A 16,174-nucleotide genomic window follows, 5' to 3' on the forward strand; every position below is an offset into this window, starting at 1 on the left:
TAAAGAGTCTGTGTTAAGGTGTGAATATCCCTTGAGCAGAAACTGACAGTAAAGAAAATGCATCTCCAATTGTTTCTTCCCTTGGCTACTATTTGTACCTTTTTCAAATAATGTGCTATTCAGGTTTTATCATATTAATGGCCCAAGGAAAGCATTATGTATAAATATTACAATTACTCAGTTGTATCATTTATACTGGAAGACTATGGTAAATGTGCAGTCTCTTTCTACTTTCACAAATATTTAATATTTAGGTAGCTCTTAATTCTATACGACATTAACATCCACCTTACCTTTGTAGCCTCTCATTTTAACAACAGAGAATGTGTATGTCAGTTACTAGCAATGAAAAATGATAAACTCATTCTGCCTAGTACAATATGGATGATCAATAATTAATAATTGCAAAATATGACTTTCCAGTGCATTTTTGAGACATTATTGGGCTGCTGTCTTAGATAAAATCATTTCTATTTGAATGTGGCAAATTTACATTGAAGACAATGTGTTCTTGGCATTAGCTTCCAACTCTGAACCTTTGCAGTAAATAAGACAAGGTGTTAATTAAGAGAACTGCCAATCCAAATGAATAATGGAGTGCTGGAAATAGCATGGGTGAGGGCTTGACCTTCTGCCTCAAAGAGGTGCTCCAACACTGAAGTCTCAATTTTGGAACTATGACTACAGAATAATGAGAATATAGAAGGGGAAAAAAAAGGATAGCCGGGATCTCCATTAACTCATTTAGCTATTCCTAATTAGTTTTCAAAAACTATCAGGCAGTGTTTAATGAAAGCCTTTTCAGGAATAAGAAATGAATAAAGGTCACAATACAGTAGCCCCCCTGCTTACCTGCAGAGGATATGTTCCAAGACGCCCAGTGCATGCCTGAAACTTTGTATAGTGCTGAAACCCATGTATATTACGCTTTTTCCTATGCATACACACCGGTGATAAAATTTATTTTATTTTTTATTTTTTTTAAAGATCTTATTTATTTATTTGACAGAGAGAGACAGCGAGAGAGAGAACACAAGCAAGGGGAGTGTGAGAGGGAGAAGCAGGCTTCCCGCCAAGCAAGGAGCCCGATGCAGGGCTCGATCCCAGAACCCTGGGATCATGACCTGAGCCAAAGGCAGACACTTAATGGCTGAGCCACCCAGGTGCCCCACCTATGATAAAATTCAATTTATAATCAGGCACAGTAAGAGATGAACAACAATAACTCATGATAAAATGGAACAATTGTAACAATATACTATAATAAAGTCTATGTGAATGTGCCCATGCACTCTCTCTAAATATCTTACTGTGCTGTCTTCACCCTTATCTTACGATGAGGTGAAATGATAAAGTGCCCACATGGTGAGATGAAGTAGAATGAATGATGCAGGCAGTGTGGCGTAGCTTTGTGCTACTACTGACCTTTTGTCAGTTTGTCAAAAGGAGGATCATATGCTTCTGGACCAGGATTGATGGCAGAGGACTGAAACCACAGAAAGCAAAATCACAGGTAAAGGAGGGCTACTGTACATACTCTTTCTTTAGCCCAAATGGGTGTTAACCAAATATTAAGGGGGAATAGGTACTTTGCAAGGGTCTTTCTTAAATGCCCTGCATTAAGCAACAGCATAAAAAGGCAGGGACCCTCCTCCTGACTCTAACCCAGGTCAAGTTAACTCAGCCACCTCGGTCCAGGAAGAAGGGTGAGGTGGCAGAGCAGGGAGCAGAGGCATTCCTCTTGGGGAGGTGGTGTCCACAGACAATCCAAAGTCAGCCACCTCTGACTCATACACATGGCTTGCAGAGAGACCTGAGAATTCAGGGCCATCCAAATCAGAAACCTTTAGTCAAGCAATTCTACTTCTGATTCTAACTTAACAACTAAGGCAGCAAGTCCTTCTGGGCTATGGGGCTGCTCTGACTTGTTGGAGGAGGTCATCGAGAGGATGTGACTGATGGTTGATCCTAGACTAAACCCAGGCAATTGAAGGCTCCTCATTCTTCCCCACACCCCACCCTTGGCCCTTGGAATGTACATTCTGGCAATTGTTTGTACAGTGGGAGCCATTTCAAGGACGTAGTTTTAAGAGAGTAATGTGTTGTTGGACCATCTGTACAGTATCATCTGATCAGACCATCTGACTGAACCCAGTTAAGGCCTCTATATAAACTTAAGATTCTGGCGGGCAGGTGCAGAGGTCTACTTGTCTTGCTGCTGCCCAAGACAAGCCTGGTATATCAGCTTCCTTGCTTATTCAAACTACCACCTACCAATCTGGAGTGGCTGGCCTCTTTCTTCAGTCTCTCCTTGCCCTCTGTGAGTACAGGGGCCAGTTTTCAAACCAACATCATTTGAAGGAGAGACCCAGTCTCCATTTAGTCAGGACACTGAATTGTATACATCTCTAAGGTTTTTAAAATGTTTGAAAGCTACTAAATACTTCAGGCCATGAGAATAGAAAACATTTCAATGAGGCCAGTATGGCAGATGACTTTGTTGCTCTAAGAAAGTTGTTTTGGCTTTAGACAATCTGTTTCCTTTTTTGGGAAAGCACTAAGATGGGCAGAGAATAAGAATAAGACAATATGAGGAAAATCTTATTGTGAAAATGAATGGCATTTATTGTAGGCCTATTATGGAAAGGTGCTGTTTTATCTTCATGACAACTTTATGAGTTAAGTGCCATTATTATACCCATTTCACAGATGAGGTTGCCGAGGCACAAGAGGTAAAGGAATTTGCCCAGGAACATTATTCTACTCAAGTTCCTGGTCTTTGTGTCCAAGGTGTCACAGGGATACATTGTGGTCATTTGCTTTCACCTGGACTCCAGATACTGTGGCTTTGTTTTTTTCTATTTGACTGAGCCTAAACCCTAGCCTACATCCAGACTCACAGGAATGTCAGCTGTTTCCACCCCACCACACACCAGTATGGATAAACTGAGCAGTGACACATCCAGGTTCTCAAAGCAGGAGCATAGGTATTACAATGAGGGAAGTAGCACCTTATCCCCACCCTTGCCCCTAGTGATTTTCCTAACTGAACATCCTCTTCCAAGTTAGTTGTGAATGGAAATTGAAGCTGTGGTAGTAATTTCTCTACAACTGCAGCTTGGCCATTGCTAGGTCTTTGGCAAAGATTCATGTTCTTTTTCCTTTTCCTTTCCTTTCCTTTCCTTTCCTTTCCTTTCCTTTCCTTTCCTTTCCTTCCCTTCCCTTCCCTTCCCTTCCCTTTCCTTTCCTTTCCTTTCCTTTCCTTTCCTTTCCTTTCCTTTTCTTTCTTTCTTTCTTTTTTTTTTTCCTGAGCCTTAGCCAGTGACCAGGGTTTAGGAATTTTAGAATCAATTTCCCCTATTTCTGAGTTAAAATATTAAACTACTTAATTGTCCGTTTTCCCCAAGGTGCCCTATGAACTTGGAGACTCACTTCCCTGTAATTTTTAAAAAATATTTTATTCTATAGTATATTTTATATCTAGAGTAGAGTTACCAGATTAAAAAAATATATGACAGTCAAATTTATCTTGCAGAGAATTTCAGAGAAATTCAGGTTTGACTGGGCATCATGTACTTTTGTATGTTGAATCTGGCAAGTTGGAAGTGAGGGGAGGGGCAAGTTACTTCTTACTAGATAAACCATCTTGATTAGTGTAGATTAGTTTAATAACTCTAGAAGCTAAAGCATGCTTATGGTTAGCATCTGTGGACAGGTGCAAAGTTTTCTGCAGGTCATTATATTCAGGATCCAAATCTAAACATATTTAGTATGATTCCCACAGTTAATTTTCTCAGGGTAAGACAATCACCATAACAATTTTTAGGAACTTTCCCCTATCACTTGTGATTAAGGTGTCCCATAAAGATGAATTTTCTTAATATCAAAATTTTTAAATTTTGATTTTTCATAGAAATCTTTCTGAAGGGTATTTCACATTACTTCATCTACTTGAGGGTGAGATATTGAACGTGACTTCCTCTGGTAAATCAGTGTTATCATTATAAGTTGTTTTGCCCTTTAGGACAGTGATATACCCCCAAAGGCTACTTGTGTGTAGGGGACTATAATTCCTGTCTACAGACAGTCTCATGGTGATTGTCAGCGTGCTGCTCTTTGCTCTCCTCTCTGTATACCACCGGGAGACCTATCTCATCACCACCAGTGGGCCTCCACTCCTGAGTTGTAGCCTTAATTTAAAAACAGTTGTGTGGGTGAAGAAATGAGGGAAGCTCATTTATAGACTCCAGTGCATTTGCTTTGTGGTAGCTATTTTTCTTGCAGTTTACTTCAGAGGGCCACTTGTACTTCTGGATCTATGTTTTGTTCTTTATAGGTGAGCTTTGCTAGGTATGTGAAATGCTCCTCTGTGTTTGTCATTATTACTTCCCAAGATAGGTTCTATAGGATACAAGTTCGATAAAGTGTTACTATGTGCCTCAAGAAAAACTTCTGTGGTTGAGTCTGAAGACAGTGAACCTGTTCTAAGTTAAACCTGTAAAAAGTGAAAGCTGCTTTTACAGAGATTTTTTTTTAATGATTTTTTATTATGTTAGTCACCATACAGTACATCCCTGGTTTCCGATGTAAAGTTCGATGATTCATTAGTTGTGTATAACACCCAGTGCACCATGCAATATTTCTGTATGCTAATGGAGATTGTGAAGCCCCAGGTGTCTGACATGTGAGATGGCAGAGTTTGATTTTATCTGCAGTCCCTTTGGTGGAAGATCTTACTGGAAATACTGTAACATTTTGCCATGACTTAGAGTTGCCAGGTTAGCATGGGAGTTGTACACACAGAAATAAAAATCTTAAGCATGACATAAGTACCATTCTAAAAACTTAAAGGAGAAAGGAACAAAATATGAAGTGATTTATAATGGGAATAAAATTAATATCCTTTATGTATTTAACTAATCATGTAATGTTATTGCTTTACTCAAGTGTTTTTGATATGATTTTATCATTGCTTTTGGAAGTTATTACTACTGGGTGTTGAAGGAGAGAACTGCTATGTTTTGTGGAGAGGAGCACGCTGTTATTTGGCTTAAGTCTGTGTGCCATTTGTCTTTGCCTAAAGACACACACAAACGTACTAATACATTTGTAATGATTGTATGATAAAGCACCTAGTCGTGTATAACAGTGCCTTCTGTTCTCCATTTTGTCTTATGTCAGAAATATATTTTAATGCCTTAGCATCAGTGATAAATTGTAACTTGGATATTTAACCCATGTTGAGACATTTGCTGCAAACACAAACCCATGACTGTCTGTAGCTTTTTGGCACCTACTGGACTCTTCATGTTAAGTGATCTGCGCGGAGAGGTTAATTTTAATTATAAAAGCTAACACATCTATCAGCCATGCTTCTTCATGGCTTCATGTATTATTTAATTCTCACAACAATGTGTTTATGATTTTTATTTTAAAGATGAGAAAATCAAGGCATACTTGCCCAAGATCAGCAGTTAGTATGTGGTAGAGCTGGAATATATACACAAGTAGTCCAATTCCAGAAGCTGTTCTTAGAGACCATTTAAATGGAAAGATGGGAATGGTACTTAGTCCATGAAACTGTAATCCTGAATTCCTGGAATGTTTTCATGTGTTTTCTTGAGGCAGTGTAACCACCAGACTGAGTCCTTACCTTCTTCACAAAGGTGAGAGGAATAAATAAAGATTTCTTCACAGTGCTGGGCATAGCTGATTAGGTCTGACATTTCCATTAAAAATAATGAAGTGCTAACTTTCTCAGTAGTCAGTGTTTTTACTTCCTGGAGTAAGAACATAGATCATCCTAAATTCTGGGAGAAGTGTGGGCTCTGCCTCATGCTTCTTTAATATCCTAACAATGCTAAATATTGAACTATAGAACTACAGAATGCAACTGCTTCATAGTTGTTTGACAAGGGCATTCTGAATGATCCTTACTCGATTGATGAAAATGAGGTCAGAGAGCTGAAGACTTTGATTAAGTTCTCGTAGTAAGTGGCAGAGCTTCCTCTCATGGAGGCAGGTCCACTTCATTTCTCACTCTACTACGTTGACACTTGGTATTTATTTCTTAACAGTTTATAGAAATATTAAATCACTGGAATTATTGAAACTCATATTGATTTGTCAGGCTTGTCATGACCATGTTAGAATATATACAGATGTCTTCATTATATGACTGGATCTTACTGGTAATCAAGCTGATCTTTCTAGTGGTTGCTAGAGAAAATGGCTGGCTGTATTTAGGCCATATTTCTAGCAGCACTTCTTGGCTTCCTCATAGACCATCCTTAAAGCAGGCTGGGGGTACCTGGGTGGCTAGGTCAGTTAAACATCTGCCTTTGGCTCAGTTCATGATCTCAGGATCCTAGGATGGAGCTGGGCTCTCTGCTCAGTGGGGAGAGTCTCCCTCTGCCCCTCTGTGCTCTACCCCCCACCCCCACTTGTACTCTCTCTCACTCAAATAAATAAATAAATAAATAAATAAAATCTTTTAGAAAAAGCAGGCTGGACAAATCCTTTTCATACTGTCACCAGCAGAGTCTCAAGGGGTGGCAAATTAATGCTTCTCTTATTTCCCCTGTGGAAAAGCTAACGAATCATGATCAACTGTTCAGGGTTGATAGGCCCACACATACTATTCCTTTCCCTGACAATGCAATTTTCCAAGACACTTTGAAAACTTTTTTTTTTTTTTCCTGAAATAAGAACCACTTATATGAGAATCTGCTTATGTGTCTCATCAACCTACATCTTGATAGGTCTCTTTGATTTCTCTTTGCCCACTCACTATTATCAATGTCTTCATTTTCTTACATATGTATTTTTACTTTTGACCAATTTTTAATACGTGTCTGTTCTTTTTATGCATTTGAGTCTTATTCATCCGGATATTAAGAAGGCCAAAAGTGTAGTCATCGATACTTTCAAATAGTCCATTATGCCTGCCTTTTTCTGTTTTAGGAGAAAATGCGTGCAAAATAATTTCATCAGATTTCTGGAACAGACTATGTATAACAGAGGGTTTTGACATCACTCACTTTTAGTCAGATTAAACTTGGATTAGAATTTTGGCTCTGATAATTACCGTGTGACCTTGAACAAGTTACTTAACTGTTTTATGGTTTCTTTATCTGTAAAATGGTGCTGATAATAAAATTTATCTCACAGGGCCCTGAGCATTAATGGAGATAATGAAAAGTGTTCAGCATGGTACCCGCTTGTACTAAGCACAAGTGTTAATTACTTACTTACATCTTCCCTGCTGACTGATAGAGTAAGTCTTTTCAGGTTTCTCAAATGGGAAGTGTGCTATGGGCCCAGAAGTAAGGCTGAAATATCACCAGTGTAATAAGGAAAAATACTGATAGGATAAATTTCTAAGAGCTTTGCAAGTGTGTGAATAAATGTCCAATGACACTGGACAGCCAACTCAGTGTGATACATACATATGCACACACACACACACACACACACAAAATAGAAGCAAAAGTTGGTATTTTGTGAGTGCCTGGGTGTTGCAGTTGGTTGAGGGTCTGACTACTGGTTTTAGCTCAGGTTGTGATCTCAGGGTTGGGAGACTGAGTCCCCTGTTGGGCTCTGTGCTCAGCTTGGAGTCTGCTTGAGACTCTGTCCCCCTCTGCCCCTCCCCCTCCCTAAAATAAATAAATAAATCTTTAAAAAGATTGGTATTTTGACAGTCAAAAATGCAAAAACACAAAGAAAAACAATGTAAAATCTTTGTTATATTTTGCGAACTATTATTTTTATAATCATATATACTTAAATATGATTCATGCCTTTATTTCTTCTTGCCACATTAAATCCTGTCTTTTTGATTCTACTTGTAAACACTGATATAGAATTCTATCTTTGTGACTGAGAGCACACATTCATTTGTGAAACATCCCACACTATAATTAAATTATGAAGGTAAGAAATGATTTTTGTTTGGATAAGGAAAATGACTTGGTGGTGGGCATATATTGTTTTGTTCTTTGTTCTTCTTGGGAGTGTAATAGACAACCTAAACTTGTAGGTGCCGCATTGTTCTACTCCCTCACCCCCCAGGCTTTACTCAAAAATATATCCCATTTTATTTTACCAGGTTCATGGGCATATGCATGTTTATAGGTTTATTTCAGTACCAGCACCCAAAAATCCAATAGGCAATTTTAGACCTAAAAAAAAAAAAATTAGATGGTGGACAGTGTGGACATTAAAGATCAGGGTCTTTCAGGAGAACTTCACTCCCCATCTCCTGATTTATTCTTTTTCTCAATAACTTTTTGAAGAAATCACTTTTCAAAGGGTCTAAAAACATCTGATCTTTTCTTCTAGATTGGGAGACCATATTATCTAAACAGTAGTTAGTAATTATGACTGAATAAAGATTTTGCTTCTGGGTTTTGAACAATCTCATAAGTGACATATTAGACACTTGAAATGCCCTCAGGATTTATGGGAGTGGTTTCTAAACTTATTTTGGGGAGTGATAGGAATCCAAAATGGACCACTGAACATACCACCAAGAGTAGGAGGGGTTGAGTTGCTAAGTGGTCTGGGACTTCAGGCCTCCCTTACAATCTTTAACAAGAACAAATGAGTTCTTATTTGGTTTGCGTATTGGGATTCCATTTTTTAACTTGAGAAGATTCAGCATTTTAAAGTGTACAGCTCAGTGGTTTTTAGTATATTAATAAGGTTGTGTACCGATCACTATTATCTAATTGCAGAACATTTTAATCAACCCCCAAGCAAACTCTGTACCCATTAGGAGTCTCTTCCCATTCTCCCCTCCCACTCGTCCCTAGCAGCCACAAATCTACTTTCTGTCTCTATGGATTTGCCTATTCTGGACATTTCATAAAATAAAATCATACCATATGTGGCCTTTTGTGTCTGGCTTTTTTCACTTAGCATAATTTTCCAGGTTCAACCATGCTACAATAGGCATCAGTTCTTCATTCTATGCATTTGGCCTTAAACATGCTACCCAATATTGATTGTTTTGTTCACGAGTATCCGTGTTTTGTTCTCCTAACTCTCAGAGCAGCACCATATATAATATTTATTTTGCTTTCCCAAGGTATATATTCTGCTATTGTGATTATTGTATGCTTAGTAAATACTCAGATGATTGGTCTTTAAAAAAAAAAAAAATTCCTGAGGAGTGAACAGGGAATTACCTTTTTTTTTTTTTTTTTTTTTTTTTGTGTTCCCTTTTTTTTTTTTTTTTTTTTTTTTGAGTTCCTCTTATGTACTAGATTCTAAGCTAGGGGATTATCAGTTAATCCTCATCATAACTCTATGAGCTGGCTATTTACATTTTCTCATTCACTGCGGTGGCGTGGGATTGAAGCTTAGAGAACTTTCCCTCAAATTACACAGGCAGTAAATGACAGATATGAGATTTGCATCCAGATCTGTTCTCACCATGTTATAAACCTTCATTAGGTTTTAAGGATTCCCCCCAAACTTGAGACTTTCTCTCCGTTTCCCTTTGCACCTCACTTGTGCTCTCTCTCTCCCAAATAAATCTTACAAAAAAAGACCCCCCAAAAAAACCCCGTATTTAGAAAAAGCCCTAGAAAGGAATTCCTAGAAGCAGGGGGAAGTATACATATTTTTGAGACTCTTTGCAATCTAATTTTAACAGGTGATGCCAGATTCCTCTTTTTCCTAAATAGAAGGTACTTTTAAAAGAGGTCTAGAATATCGGCACAACTAAAGCTATCAAATAACTTTCTTACTTTCTTTTACAAGATGTTAAAAATTTTGGATCATTGATTACAGTAATCTGGCTAAAGGTGTGCTATAAATCCTATCTACTGCAGGATAAATGCAGGTTTCACAGTGATCAAGGGTAATTTTCTTGTGTTTTTAAAAGTATATTTACACTCCTGTATTTATTTTTTTTAATTTTTATTTAAATTCAATTAGCCAACATACAGTACATCATTAGTTTCAGATGTAGTGTTCAATAATTTATCAGTTGCTGTAACACCCAGTTTACATATCATGTTTGGTTTATAATCATGACTCCTGAAACTCTGACATGTGAATACAATTTATCAACATAATTCATATTTATAATTTTGAAAGCACAAGGAAAGTGCCCTGATGTAGTAGAAATAGCACTGTACTTGGAGGAAGGAGCCCTGGGCTTTGTCCTTGCCTTGTCACAAAGTGGGCTTATAGGTTTGGGTAATCCCTTTTCTCTTTCTGGAGCCCTGTCTCTTCAGTTATAAAATTATAGGGTTGGACCAGGTGATCTGCAGGGTCCTTCCAGCTTGAAGACTAGTGATACCCATAATGAGGGAATCCTAGAGAACAAACACTACACTAAAGAGGTTTTGCATGCTCTGAGCTGCCTTTTAGAAAGTTGACAGTAGCCTTTAAATCAATCATAAACCAGAGGGCAGAGCTGCAATGGGTGAATTGAAAAGCTTCTTGCTCTTAGTTTTTGGGTGCGTTTCTGACACTTCAGGGTGGTTTAAATGGCTCTGAGTGCCCTAATGCCACACAAAGCTCACATCACTCTAATCATTATGAAACTGTCACAGATGTGCACTGGAAAGATTTTCTGAGGAAGTTGGAAAAATGAGACTGTAAATGCCTTCCAGCTGGCATGCCTAAATGTTCTTCATCTCATCAGAGGCATGTTCAGGTTAATTTCAGTTGATGACTGATAGCTTATCCAAATGTTACTCAAGATAATGTGGAGCAGTTTTTCTCTCCTAGTGATGAATTCAGATAAGAGGGTGATTATTGAAAAAGAAAGTAACTAACACGTCTGAATTGAAAGAAATGGTATCATTACAAAAACACAAAACTAAATTATAACATCTTCTAAAAAGAAGAAAAAGACTCAAGGTCGGGACATAAAAAGCATAAGGCTAATTACACACATGCATATGGTGTACATTCCAGTTTAGTACTGAGGGAGTTAACACCTTCGTGCCCAGCTGGTTTAGGCCATGCCATTTACATCCTGCTGTTCACAATGATGATGCTAAGAAATGGGCTGCCTGCTATCACTAAGTGCCAGATACAGACCATATGGCAAAAAGGCAACATGAAATTAAAAAAAAAAGAAAAATAAAAAACAACAGTTTTCCTGAGATTTAACATACTTTGATAGCTTCAGACATGCAATCTATTGCACATTTTCTTAATTCCTTTAAACTCCTCTTCTAGTCCTGGCATTGCTGCTGGCTGCGTTTTAGCTGTGTAATGTGAATGTGAAAACAAGCAAAGAGCATGATTACAAAATCACATATTCTAGAATCTAAGTGTTTTACTTTGGATGATATCCTTCTTTAAATGATAGCTACTCTCTTTATAGAAATAGTAGAATTCCAGAGAGAAAAACATAAAAAGAGATGACAAGCTATTCATATATATGCATATAGGCATATTCATACAATATGAAGTGATTTCTTAAAAGTAGAGATAAAAGTAATGGAATCATAGAATATTAAAGCTGGAAGTGATCTCAGAGCTCTTTAGATTCACCCTTTTGCTTTACAGAAAAGTAAACCAAGGCAGAGCTGTTAAATCATTTGCCCAAGAGCACATGGGAGTTATTGACAGAAATGAATCTAAAATTTAGGTCTACAGGCTTGCATTCCAGTGTTGTTGTTGTTTTTTTTTTTAATCTATGTCATATGTTGATGGAGCTAAAATAGTAAGATTTCAAAGAATTAATGACGGTTGATTGAGAAATTGTTTTGGTGTGGAACAGATAAGCAGACCCAGGACTTTATAATTTTGTAATGGTGTATATTTTGAGGAAAAATGGAATACTACTTCAATATGATCTTATTTGTTAATTGAATTAGTTGGCTGTCTTAACCACCCCATGCATCAAAATTTTTTGATATTGATTTCATGGTCATTCCACAAATCTTCTTCTATACACAAGTTAAAAATAGCATATTTTGAGTGATGTGATGATTGATATCTTCTTCTGTAAAGTGCCCCTATGTGAATTCATAGGTCCCTTTTAGCTCCTACAGATTATGATTCTAAGTACCTTGTTCACAATGAAGCATAACTTTTGAAGCTGTGGTCATCTAACTTCAAGGTAGATCAAGATTTAACCTTTGCTGACTTAGAAAAGGCACTATATATAAACAATTTTATAGTGATGTTTAAAAATACTTTTTTTGTTAAAGACACATTTTTTGAAAGATTTATTTTAGAGAAAGAAAGCATGCATGTGGGGAGGAGGGACACAGGGAGAGGGAGAGAATTTTAAGCAGACTCTCTGCTGAGCGCGGAGTCTGACTTGGGGTTCAGTCTCACAACCCTGAGATCATGACCTGAGCTGAAATCAAGAGTCAGATGCTTAACCGACTGAGCCATCCAAGTGCCCCTGTTAAAGACAATTTTATAACTTCAGATTATATGTAGATATTTTGGAATATTATTCTCAAGATAAATGTTCAGAATTTTCTACCTACAATTGATGGAAACATCACCCATTGGAGTTTTTCTGTAATTCACATGTAAATGTATGTAATTGGAGGCCCTTGAGACTATTTGTATCTGCAGAACTTTTTGTACATTTTTGTATGTGAGAGGCAGTGTATTTTTAAAAGAATTTAAAGATAAAGTGTATTTATTACTGAGATTGCATTAGTCTTTTTATCTCTGTTTACATATTTAAACTCCATGATTAAAACCAATCTCAGATATCAGAGCATCAGGAGGACAGGTAATAAAAGTGAGGGGACCGCCATGGGTAACAGAACTTCTAGTTATAAAGCAGAGTGAAAAACTGAGCTTAAAAATTTAAACTTAAAGGAATTTAGGTGATTTATTGAAAAGTGTTTTGTTTTTCAACTTTGATTTGATTATAAACCACTCAAGGACCTCAGAGGATAAAGAGAAATGATTATGAGAGACCACAATATAAATTATGATAAAAATCCTTCATTGAATTCCAGAAAATTTATTACTTTTTTTAATGCTGGTCTTTTTATTTTTTTTTTAATTAAAGTGTAGTTGACACACAGTATTACATTAGTTTTAGGTGTACAACATAGTGATTCAACAAGTCTATACATTGTGCTCTAGTCACCATAAATATAGCTATATAACATTGCAGCACCATTGACTATATTCCCTATGCTGTACCTTTTATCCCTATGACTTTCATTCCATAAATTGGAAGCCCATACCTCTCCAGAAAAGTCATTCCTTATTTCAGTTTGTGTTAAGGCCTCTAGAGCATGGTGAGACAACTGTTCCATTCATTCCAATGCACATTTGGAAATACCACTGGCAAAATCTGACAAAGATTTTGTATCATAAAGAAATGATTTTTGTTCTCTAACACCATTTTCCAGTAAAAGAATCAGGACTCTTTGAAAGAAATTGCTGATTCTAGGGCTGGGGCAATGGATGTGTAAGAAAACCCTAGAGCATCCTGTAATCCCAGAAAGAAAAAGAGTGTTCAAAAACCCAAAACCATGGTGTGGGGATAGTATGTCAAAGGGACACAGGAGCCAAACCAAAAGTACTCCCAGTAGCCAAAGCTGGAACAATTTGAATAACAAACTAAGTAACGCAATATGGAATTGTAACTCAATATATAAAATAAGTATCCAGTAAACAGTAAAACCTGGCAAACACTGTCTGTTGAATGTATTCGTAGTGGTTTATTAGTTGTGACAAATGTATGACACTAATATACTAACAATAGGGAAAAGTGGTGTGATGTAAGTGGTAACTCTCCATATTATCTTTGTAACTTTTCTGTAAATCTAAAACTATTCTAAAATAAAAAGTTTATTTAGGAGGAAAGGAGTTTGATGATTTTGTTTTCTAATGCTGTCATAAGGTATGTTGCATGTTTTGACTGACATTTTCTATTGGATTAGGTCTTATTTACAAAGACTTTAGAATAAAAGACTTGTGTGATGGCAACAGTTGATATGAGTAGCAGATAGAGAAGTGAATTGTATTTCAAGTGATGCTCCCGTCTGCCACAAAGCTCAAAGCACTTTATAGAGTCATCACTCATTTCTAAAGTGATAAAACTTATGAAAGTATGTTGTAAATTGTGAAGGACTATAAAACGTATACCATAATTAGTATCGCTTTAGAATTTTACTATTATTCCCAAGAGCTCCATAATGTGTTGGTTGCTAGAGGGAGTTTCTATAAGTTAGAGAATCCTTATCATCGTAAAGTTGATGCAAAAGAAAATGGTCCCATTTATTCCCATAAGATAACACTTAATGTGATTTTAATTTTATAGATGTGACCTTAAAATTAGACAAAATTGTTCAGTTTGGTTGGTTTCCCTTGCCTTGGTCAAACCAAGTGTTTCATATTCTAAGTGTCATATTTGATGGGCCATTTTAATAATGAAAGCCAAAAAAACTGATAATATCTTTTATATGCATATGATTTGACCGTAAGCACACAGACACAGCCAGACTAACCTCAGTAAGGCAAAGACAGAGACAGTAAGGCAAACTTGCTGAATATTTATTTTCTTGGGAACATATTCTATGACTATGAGTGGGTGATAAAAATTTTTTAATGGATCTGGACTTTAGCCATCTTTTGAAATAAATCAGTGGGAAAAGTGAGAAGAAAACCAAAGCTAAAATGCAAATACACTGGTGGAGTAGATTGGCAGTGTTGGGAAACGGCACCCCTCCTGTGAAGTTTCTCTGTGGATTAAAAAAAAAAAGCTTTATTGAGGTGTAATTAAAATACAAATACAATATACTGCACATATTTAAAGTGTACAGTTTGGTCATTTTTTTGACATATGTCTGCAACCGTGAAATGATCACTACAATCAAAACAGTGAACATATCCATCATCCCCAAAAGTTTGCTTGTGCCCAGTTATAATTTTTCCCTCTTGCCCCTGCCTACATCACCTCTGTCCTTATGCTGAGGCAGTCACTGGTCTGCTTTCCGTTGTTCTAAACGAGCATGCACACTTAAACAGAATCATGCAGTACTTACTCTTTTTGCTTGTGTATGTGTTTTTTAATCTGACTTCTTTCACACAGCATTCTTAGGAAATTCATCTGTGTTGTGGCATGTATCAATACTTTGTTCCTTTTTATTCCATGTGTGGCTTTGGCAAAATGTGCATATTCATTTACCTGTTTATGGCCATTTGTACTGTTTTCTGTTTTTGATTATCACAAGCAAAACTGTTATGAACATCATTGTCCAAGTCTTTATGTGAACATTTCCTTCTCTTCTCTTGGGTAGACACCAGGAGTGAAATGCCAAGATCATGTATGAGGGTGTGTGTTTAACTTTTTAGTAAATGGATGAACTATTTCCCAAAATAGTTGTACCATTTTGCATTCCTACTAGCAGTGTATGAGAGCTCCAATTTCTTTATATTCTTACTAATACTTGTTTTAAAGTGCAGACATTCTTATAGCTGTTTAGTGGTTTCTCATTGCTTTCCCCTATCAACTAATGATGCTGAACATTTTTTTATGTGTTTATTTGCTATCCATATATCTTTGATGGGGTGTCTGTTCAAATTTGCACATTTTCATTATTGAATTGTTTATTATGATTTTTGAGAATCCTTTATTCCTGATTCAAGTCCTTTGTCAGATATATGCTTTGCAGTTTTTCTCTATTATCAGTCATGATTTTAAAGTCGTATTTAAGAAATCTTTGCCTAACTTAAGATAACAAATATTTTCTTCTAGGGGTTTCATGCTTTTAAGTTTACACTGCAATCTATATAGCGTTTCAAGTTAATTTTTATATATGGTATAAAGGGTGGAGAGAAGTTCAATTTTTTTGTATATGAATATATAATTGTTCTAGTAACAATTATTATAAAGTCTATTTCTTTTTCTCAACTGAATTGTGTTTATACTTTGTTAAAAACTATTGTTCAATGGGTACAGATCTATTTCTGAAATTTCTGTTTTGTTCAGTTGACCTATTTCTTTTCTCTTGATTCTAGCACCATATTGTTTTGATTATCGTAGCTTCACAATAAGCCTTGGAATCAAGTAGTGTTAACCCCCTAACTGTTCTTTTTGAAAGTTGTTTTAGACTATTCTAGATTCTTTACATTTCCATATAAATTTTATAATAAGTTTTTCTATTGCTTCAAAAAATGTGTGCTATGATTTGGACGAGGATTGCATTCAAATGCAATTGACATC

Source organism: Ursus maritimus, unplaced genomic scaffold, assembly GCF_017311325.1.
Source record: "Ursus maritimus isolate PB19 unplaced genomic scaffold, ASM1731132v1 scaffold_20, whole genome shotgun sequence".
Classification (NCBI taxonomy): domain Eukaryota; kingdom Metazoa; phylum Chordata; class Mammalia; order Carnivora; family Ursidae; genus Ursus; species Ursus maritimus.